The sequence below is a fragment of the Cryptomeria japonica genome, chromosome 8 (assembly GCF_030272615.1).
Source record: "Cryptomeria japonica chromosome 8, Sugi_1.0, whole genome shotgun sequence".
Taxonomy (NCBI): Eukaryota; Viridiplantae; Streptophyta; class Pinopsida; order Cupressales; family Cupressaceae; genus Cryptomeria; species Cryptomeria japonica.
The window spans coordinates 447,334,098-447,343,013 of record NC_081412.1 but is presented as its reverse complement, the minus strand read 5'-3'; positions in this window follow the sequence as shown (position 1 = coordinate 447,343,013).

The following is an 8,916-nucleotide window of genomic DNA, read 5'->3' as shown; positions in this document are numbered from 1 at the left end:
CTAAGGATGATCATGTTGGTCACTTGGATTGGCTCACTAAAAATATCATGGCAATTGGTACCTTAAGAAAGTATGTATCAAAGCATCTCATTTTTCATATTGAGAAATGTACTCTAATCAAGGATGCTTGGCAAAAGTCTCAAGACTTGTATAATCAAGTTGATGAAATTAGGGGATATCAGATTGATAGTGATCTCACCATGTTAGATCCCAAGAACTTTGATACTATACAAGATTATGTCACTAAGGCAAAAGAGAAGAGGGCACAACTCAAGGATTGTGGCATTGATAAGAAGGATACTCAATTGATCTTCAATTTGATGGGCAAGCTTCCACAAGAATATGCAGAATTTGTTTCTAGTTTCCAAACCCATAGCATGACAAAGGGTTCAAGCTACACAATGCCTACATTTGATGCTTTCACCGAAATGTTGATGATGGAACAAACTAAGTTGATAAGCATTGGCATTCTTAAGGCTTCTAAGTCTCAAGCATTAGTGGCAAATCAAAGGAACAAAGGAAATCAAGGAAAGGACAACTCAAACAAGAAGAAATGGCAATCAAAGCCTGAGGACAAAGCACCACCTTCTCCACAACAAGGAGATTCATCCTCTTCCAAGATGGATAATTCACTAAAGAGAGAGAGACCTACTTGTGCCTATTGTAAAAATTTTGGTCATGAGGAGCGTCGTTGCCATTCTAAGAAGATTGATGAGCTCTCACACAACCTCAAAAAGGATAACATTGATTTGCCTAATGTCTACAAGAAGGATGATTCATCAACTTCCACTTCCACACATCCAAAAGGGAAAGGGCAAGCATTCATGGTTTCTACAAGTGGGAAGACTCACTCTTTTGGAACAAGGAAAGGAAAAACTCTTTGTGCTACTACAAGTCATGATTCAGGGAGATGGCTTCTAGATTAAGGGGCTTCTCATCATATGGCATCTTTGCAGTCTATGTTCTCTTCATTTGAGCCTTGCACCATGCCACAGATTTTGATGGGCAATCATACATACATGGATGTGATTGGGAAAAGATCTATTGCCATTGGGGATAACTCCTTCAATGATGTGTTTTGTGTACCCCATTTGACAAACAATTTCCTTTCCATCTATCAAATCACACATAGCGCAACAAAGAGAATTGTGAAGTTCACACCTGAGTCAGTTTTCATTAGAGACTTGGAGATTAGAGATATCATTGCGACCGGGGTGGTTGATCATGCATCTCGGTTATACTCCTTTTCAGATTTTTTTGATGATGATCATTTTACATATGATGATCACACTTCTTGTGATGATTCAAATTTTGAGGAGAACTTTGGGTACTTGAACTTGGGGATTCTCACATGTGACCCCGTTCTTGAGCCTTGTGTTTCATCTCCTCCTATTGATATCACATAACCTATTGCACCTGATGATACGAATAGTGCGACAATTTTGCCTTCTTGTGATTCAATGCAGCGGGATATTTCATGTCTTCCAGCTTCAGTTTCATGGGATGAGTACTTGACAGACATTGCAGGTTTGTTTGTGGAATCCTACATTGCAGATTTTGGAGACATCATTGATGATATTCATCTTCTCTTTGATGAAGATGATCCTTTTTCGATTGTTGCGAGGGAACACTCTGACCTTCTTGTTCATTCTCTACATGATCATTCTTTCGAGGTTGATATGATTGTGGATACTTATGTACAGCAGTTGGAGGAGGTCTCTTTATCCTTAGAGGAGACATGTGAGTCTTTGGGACTTGTTCTACTTTCATCTCCACTAGATCTTGGAGTGCCTTTTTCAGCAGTGTGGAACAATTCACTACCTTTGGAGGGGGTATCTTTCAACATCGACATGACTACACTTGAGCAGTTTTCAGAGACTTCATTCATCATGAGTTTTTTTTCATACATCTTCCCTTCATGATTGGGGAGACTTCATGGATACACCTTTGGTTTTGTTTCTTCCTAAGGGGAGGAATGTTGTTCGACGTTCATGGAGCAATTTCTTCATACATCATCGAGCTTCTATCATTGGTGCAGATTCTACATTGAGGGGGGGCTTCCTAGCTTCTCTTCTTCTCTCGTATGGGGGGACCTTTTTCCTCACATGAGGTTTTGTTCCTCACATGCTTCTATGAGAGTTCTCTTGTATAGTTTTCATCTCTCTTTTGGGGAAGGGTTTTTTTCCATTGGGTTTTTCTCTCTTTCCCTGCTTTGTGAGAGATTTCATTGCATTGGTTTGCATGCATTTGCATTTGTACATGGGTACCTAACATGGCCTCGTAGTCGGGACCCATCTTGCATTGCTTAGTTTCATTGTAGACTTAAGTGCATCCCCCTAAGTTACACTTAAGGGGGGTGTTGGTGTAAATAATTATTCATCATGGATATTATTACACCTTACTTAAGTTTACTTAGGAAATGCATTTCATAGTAGTTTGGGTATGAGACACTTGGGCGTTTGTGCCACATTGGGATAGTGTGTGTAGGAGAATTTCCACCTTTTATGGTGTGATCTTGTTACTACTCTATCATATCCACTTATTGTGGAGTGATAATTCCACCTTCGGTGGGTGATCCACCTCATGTGAAATATGTTATTGTTTCTCCTACCTAGCACACCTATTTCCTACCTACCCTTGTTTCTTATTGAGCCACATGTTTGTGTGCTCACATATCCATATAGCCTTGCCTATATATGCAGGCTCATATTCATTGTATGTAACAACTATTGATCATTCATCTATTGATGAGAATATAGTTTATTCTTGTCCTATATTTTGTCTCTCTTTTATACTTTTCATTGAGCTCTTGATCTTGGCAAAATCTCACAATGGTCCCCTCTCTTCATGGTGATAACTCCCACTAGCCATGACCTCAATTTGCTAGTTGGGGTACCCCACTTGATTATTGTAGTCTTGATTGATATGTTGTCTTTGATAGCGGCAATTGCACTTTCCATGTCAATGATCAACCATTATCTACTATGTATAGGTGAGGGACCTAACTACACATTGTGTGATTCATCAATACTGACATGTGGTTCAACATGAGTTGTGTCTACACAATCAAGAACAACTACTTCTTGGTTGGATATTGTGTCACTTCCTCAACAAACTATGTACCAATGAAGTGCACTCCACAAGTGACTCTAATTGTGTGCCTTCTAGTTCATCGATTTCCATTTTTATCCCAGGCCATGATTTTCACTTAACGTACACTCATAGTGTAATTAGTATTACTTGTTATTGAAGCATAAATATTTCAGAAACATAAACACGGATGACTTGAAAGACTTAAAATTACAATGTAACATTTAATGTGTGACAAATATATATAAACACTTCAATTAACCCTAGGTTTTACTTTTTTAAATCATAAATTGCATGGTCCCTTCTCTAAAAATTTGATGTGTATGTATATACGTACACACATATACATACATACATTTGTCTGTGTGTGTGTGTGTGTGTACAACATATTCCATGAGATTGAATGTATGTCTTTATACATATATATCTATGTGTGTGAGAACTTGGTGACTTCTATATTGAAAGAAAGTTTAATATAGAAAGGGATTTGAGGGGAAAAAAAACATAATAGATGATTCATTTGATAACCTATGTAATTATGACAATCAAACCCTATATAGTCTATTTGGAATATGTAGGGTAACAAAGGAAACCTATGCCCAAATAAAAGTGTAATTAATTCACAGTATTGAAAATTTTTCACAGTGTAATGAAACCCTACACATCTATACAGTGATGTGAAATTGACAAGTAGAGGAAAATAGATTAACCCATATCATTGTCTGCAAAATGTAAGGAGAAATGATGGGTAGAGGTATCATGGAGCCTAGAGAGACTGTATGATGTATAATCCTGAAATGGGTCAAAAAATTGGGACAATAACCCTAACCCATTAAACTTCATGATTATAAACCGACGACTCTGAATAAAACTACATAATATTCTATTTATTTCACATTCTATGTGATGATTCCATAGTATAAAGAGAAAAAAATCATTTCATTGAAACCCTTGATGCCATACAAATAAATGATGAAAAAGTACAACAAATTGTAAATAGGAATAAGTGGAAATTGTTTATTACTAACAACGAAATGTATACTCAGTTGTATATAGGCATTTGTATATGTATACATTAATACATATATAAATGTGTTTATGTATGTGTATATATATACATAAACATGCATATACATATACATATACACATGTACAAACACATGTATACGCATACATACAATTATAAAGGAGTACATGAATAATGCCATGAACAATAAAAATATTGTTGTTTATAAACTTACAATATTGCATTTGTAACAAGCGTAAGTTGATATATAAAGGAAAATGTGTGCATGTAGTTGTAAATCTTAACAGGTATGATAAGGTGAAGGTGATAAAGATGTAACTATGATATGATTAAAAATGGATAATGTGACTCTAAATGTGGACCCATTGATTTTTAATAGTTGACTAAAAACAGTATGATTTGTAGGCCTCAAAATATTTTAAAGACTAAGTACATATATATAATAGTATTTTGATTTCTAAAAACATGAATTTAGTTATTCAAAGTGTACCAACCTAAATAAGCAACCTTCAATAAAAAAAATGTGTAGAAGTTGTCTTCCTAAGCTCTAAATTTTGTAGAGGATATTCAATAAAAATAGAGGAGAATTTGTAATAAAAATGTCATTGGAAATTCCCCCTTATAAAATCATTTGAATGTAGAAAATGAATGCATTAATTTGTGGTGGTTGATTTCCAAATTTGAATATATACGGGAAAGAATCAGTCACTTCATATTGCAGATGCCATTTATGTCTGATATGTCCAATTTCTACATTAGCTTGGATGAATTTGGTTTTATATTTTATTTAATATTTTTTTTAGTTTATTGGGGAGCTTTGCACCATTTATTGCATGTGTAGGTACCAATAGTAGATGGAGTTAATGCATGAAGATGTGAGAGGAAGTGTGGGAGAAAGTGCAATTGATAACACATAAAATTGATAGAGGTTTTATATTATGATATATAAGGCACCATTAATTTTGCATATGTTTACGTAAATACAATGTATTTTAAGCTTTGGGTCACTTGCATAGAGTGGTAATTGTAAACATTAAAGTTTTTTTATAAATGTAAAAGTGGGTAATTTTGTGCAACTTGCATTATATTGGAAATAGATATGTAATAGTAGTTTACTTTCATTGGTCAACTACATATTCACTAGTAAACATGTATTGGTGTAGGGTGTAAATCTTCATCGGCCCCATAAAGATTTAGTACATTGTTAAAATACAAAAAAGAAATGGGGGGTTAGTTGCACATGGAGTGAACAATAATTGGAACGTGGGCAATAACCGGTTCTCTTCCCCTATGATAAGTAAATGTATTATTAAAGGGATGCTCCTCATAAACATGGTTCAACACTCCCCTATCAATGTCCATATGGTCGATGTGTAATAAAAACAAATTAATTTAAGATAAGGCCCCAGATAGGAAAAGAAGAACTATTTCTAATCCCCAAGTATATCCATGCTTTAAAATGGAGATTAAGAAGTATTTAAGGAGAATGTTAATTAATGTTAAAGGATTCTATAGTTGCATATGGGTGTGAAGAACTTGTACATAAAATTTTGAAAATAGTAAATATAAGTGAGAGGGACCCAAACAAGAAAGGAAGAACTATTTTTTATCTTCCAACTATATAACATGAACTATAAAATGGAAACTAAGAAGTATTTAAGGAGAATGGTTACTTATGTTAAGAGACATTTTTATAGTTCTATATGGGTGTGAAGAACTTGTATACATAAAAACTCAAAAAATAAATACAACTTTCTTAAAAATGTATTTTGTTAAAAACATTAAATAATAAAGATTCTTTTAAGATTTTAAATATAAGAAAAGTAAACTATGTTCTTTAAACTTTTTCCTCATGAAGAATATATAAAATAGAATGAGATAATTAATTTTATTTTAAAATACATTTGAAATTATTTTGTATCAAATTTAAAAGATTAGTTTTGTATTAAAGAATATTTTAATTCAAATTTATCCTAAAAGTTTAAAATATCCCAAAAATATTATATAAATTATTTTTATAATACATCCCAATTTTCTTGAGAAAGATCTCTCCTCGTTCTTTATATATATATATATATATATATGAAAGATACATATACTAATATGAATACAATCCTCAAAAAAAATCACATAATTTTGTTGGTGTGACTAAGGTGTTGTATGTGGTATGCTCTTCACCTATGTCCTAATCACACGTGTTACTTAAGTTTACTTAGGGATCATATAGAAACATTCCCACTTTAAGTGGAATTCCCATCTTTAGTGGACTTACACATAGTTACTTTTCCACCTTATGTGGATGATAAGTTACTTTATATAAAAAAAAAATCTACAAAGCGGTATTCTTATATTTTTTTAAAGATATTATTTATAAGAGTTGGAATTTTGAAACAAAGTTTTTGAATAATTTTTTTTTATATAGATTAAGCTAAAAATAGTATAAAATATGCATTCAATAAGTCCTTCTAATTGAAAAATTTATAATCCATGTCTAGCTTATCAATAAACTAGATCATATATTTGACATAAATTAGCTAGAAGTGACACAATTTTGTACTTTTACACAAGTATCACTTTTTCCTTCCAAATCAAAACCCAAATTGCGGATTTATGAAGGTAATTGGTTTGATGACCGCCCTACACACCAATGTTGCCTCACAAGCTACAATTTTCTCATCCAAAAGAAGGCATGCTATGCCCACTTAATGGCACAAGTGCTTTCTCCTTTAACCACACCTTTCATAAGTTGTCTCCCAAACCGTTGGCCTAAGATGATTATGAAGGAAGAGTTAACTAGAAGGAAGAACACATTGGTGAAACAAAATAACAAATGGATGAAGAAATGGGATATAATATGAAGGAATGCTCATTCATTAATGAGGGAAAAAAATAGTTCGAGGGAAAAAATTAGAAATGGCATAGACTAACAAAATGGGTGAGAAAAATATTACTATATCAAAGAATTTAACCCCACAAGAGATCATGAGGAAAAAGATTATATAGTGGCCAATATTAAATGGAAAGCAAATATGTTGATTGCCCAACTAAAGACAAGTTCGCATCACTTGAGATGTGAAATAGGTAGATAGATGATACCTAAAGAGGAGTGGGAAAAAGATTATGCACATTCTACAATGCAAGAGTGGGAAAAAAGATTATGCCTATTTTACAATACAAGAGTGGTAGAGACAGAATGACATTTCATCATGGAATGCTCAACTTATAGTGACACCCACATAAGTTATGAAGACATCTTGAAAACTATCTAGGCACATTATTTAAAGATGCAAGGTTAGGAAAAACAACAAATTTGTTAAGGGTCCACCGCAGAAGAACAAATCTGGAAAGGAAGTTACAACTACTTAAGGATGTGATGCCCTATTGCTGAGAAGTTTCATGCTATTCCTAGGTCTCATAGGCTGCTTGGGCCTCATGAACATTATTAAAAAAATTATTCATTTACTCAATTATATACCAAAGGGGCGATCTCTACCATTGCCCTTCTTCACTTCAACCAAGTCATGAGCGAAATCATCACAACTTTCTTTTTTTTTTTTCATTTTAGCTTTTTTTTTTTAATGCTCTTTTATATTTAAATGTTTTTCTTTCCCTTCATTTTATTCCGTCTAAAATGATTACTAATTGTTACGAGTTGAGATATGTTTTTGATTAAAAAAGCAGCGTTAACTAGGGCATTGACCCTTTACAAAGTTAAAGGCTATCAAAATTAAAAAGACCAAGCAGGGGTGCAAACCCCAAAAGAACAAAGTCGGACAGGCCAAACTGACTTGTCAAACCATCAGCAACCCAACCCAAATCAAGAGGGGGGAGAAAAACCCGAAACTTGACCAAGGGGAGCTTGGGAAAGGGGGTCAGATTTTCCTTTCCGCCTACGACAAACAACCGTCTAGGCATCACTATCATTAGAAACTTTCAAAGAAGAATCAAGCGGGGAAGGCCCTGCAGAGTCACTGTCAGACTATTGTTGCAGAGTGGCAATAGGCTGTTGCAAGAGAACAAACACAAGGAGCAGAGTGAAGGTGAGGAGCAGGAGCAACAGGTGCAGGAACAAAGGGGGAAGGGTCCACCACAACAGTAACATCAACCAGGCCTTCATCAATAGTAAGGGGCACCTCATCATGAGATGAATCAACCGAAACAAAATCTGAAGCATTAATCATCAAGTGGTCTTCCGTAGCATCCTTCCACCAAGTAGCAGCACCTTTGCGACGAGAGAGAGAACAGTCAGAAGCAAGGTGACTTGTTGAGAAGCACCTTCGACGACAAAAAGGGAGGCCCTCATAATCCAACAATTGAGTCCAAGGCCTATCCCCAACCATAAGAACCACATCCCTAGGGAGGGCCAAAGATATGTCGACAACAATTAAAAGGCGAGCAAAGGTAGAATGACCCATGGAGAACGTGGCATCATCAACCTTCAAGAAGTTGTCAATGGAGTTACCGATGGCCTCAAAACAAGAAGGTTCCCAAAAATGGAGGGGGAGATTGGGGAGGCGGACCCAAACTGAACGAACAGAGAGGGGTTTCGCAAGGGGGTTGAAGGAAGGAGTCCAGGGCTTAATAAAGAGGGAGTGATCCCCCCAAGTCCATAGCTTACCCAAAATCAAATCACACTCATGAGTAGAGGTAAAGGAGGCAACAAAAAACCCCTTAGCACAAGGGAAAAGCTCAATGCCATAAGAAACAAGGGGCTTCCAAAAATCACTCACCTAGCGATGAAGGTTCGGGACGGAAGGCCAAAACCCAGTAAATCTGCAAACCAGAGCATTGCGTTGATA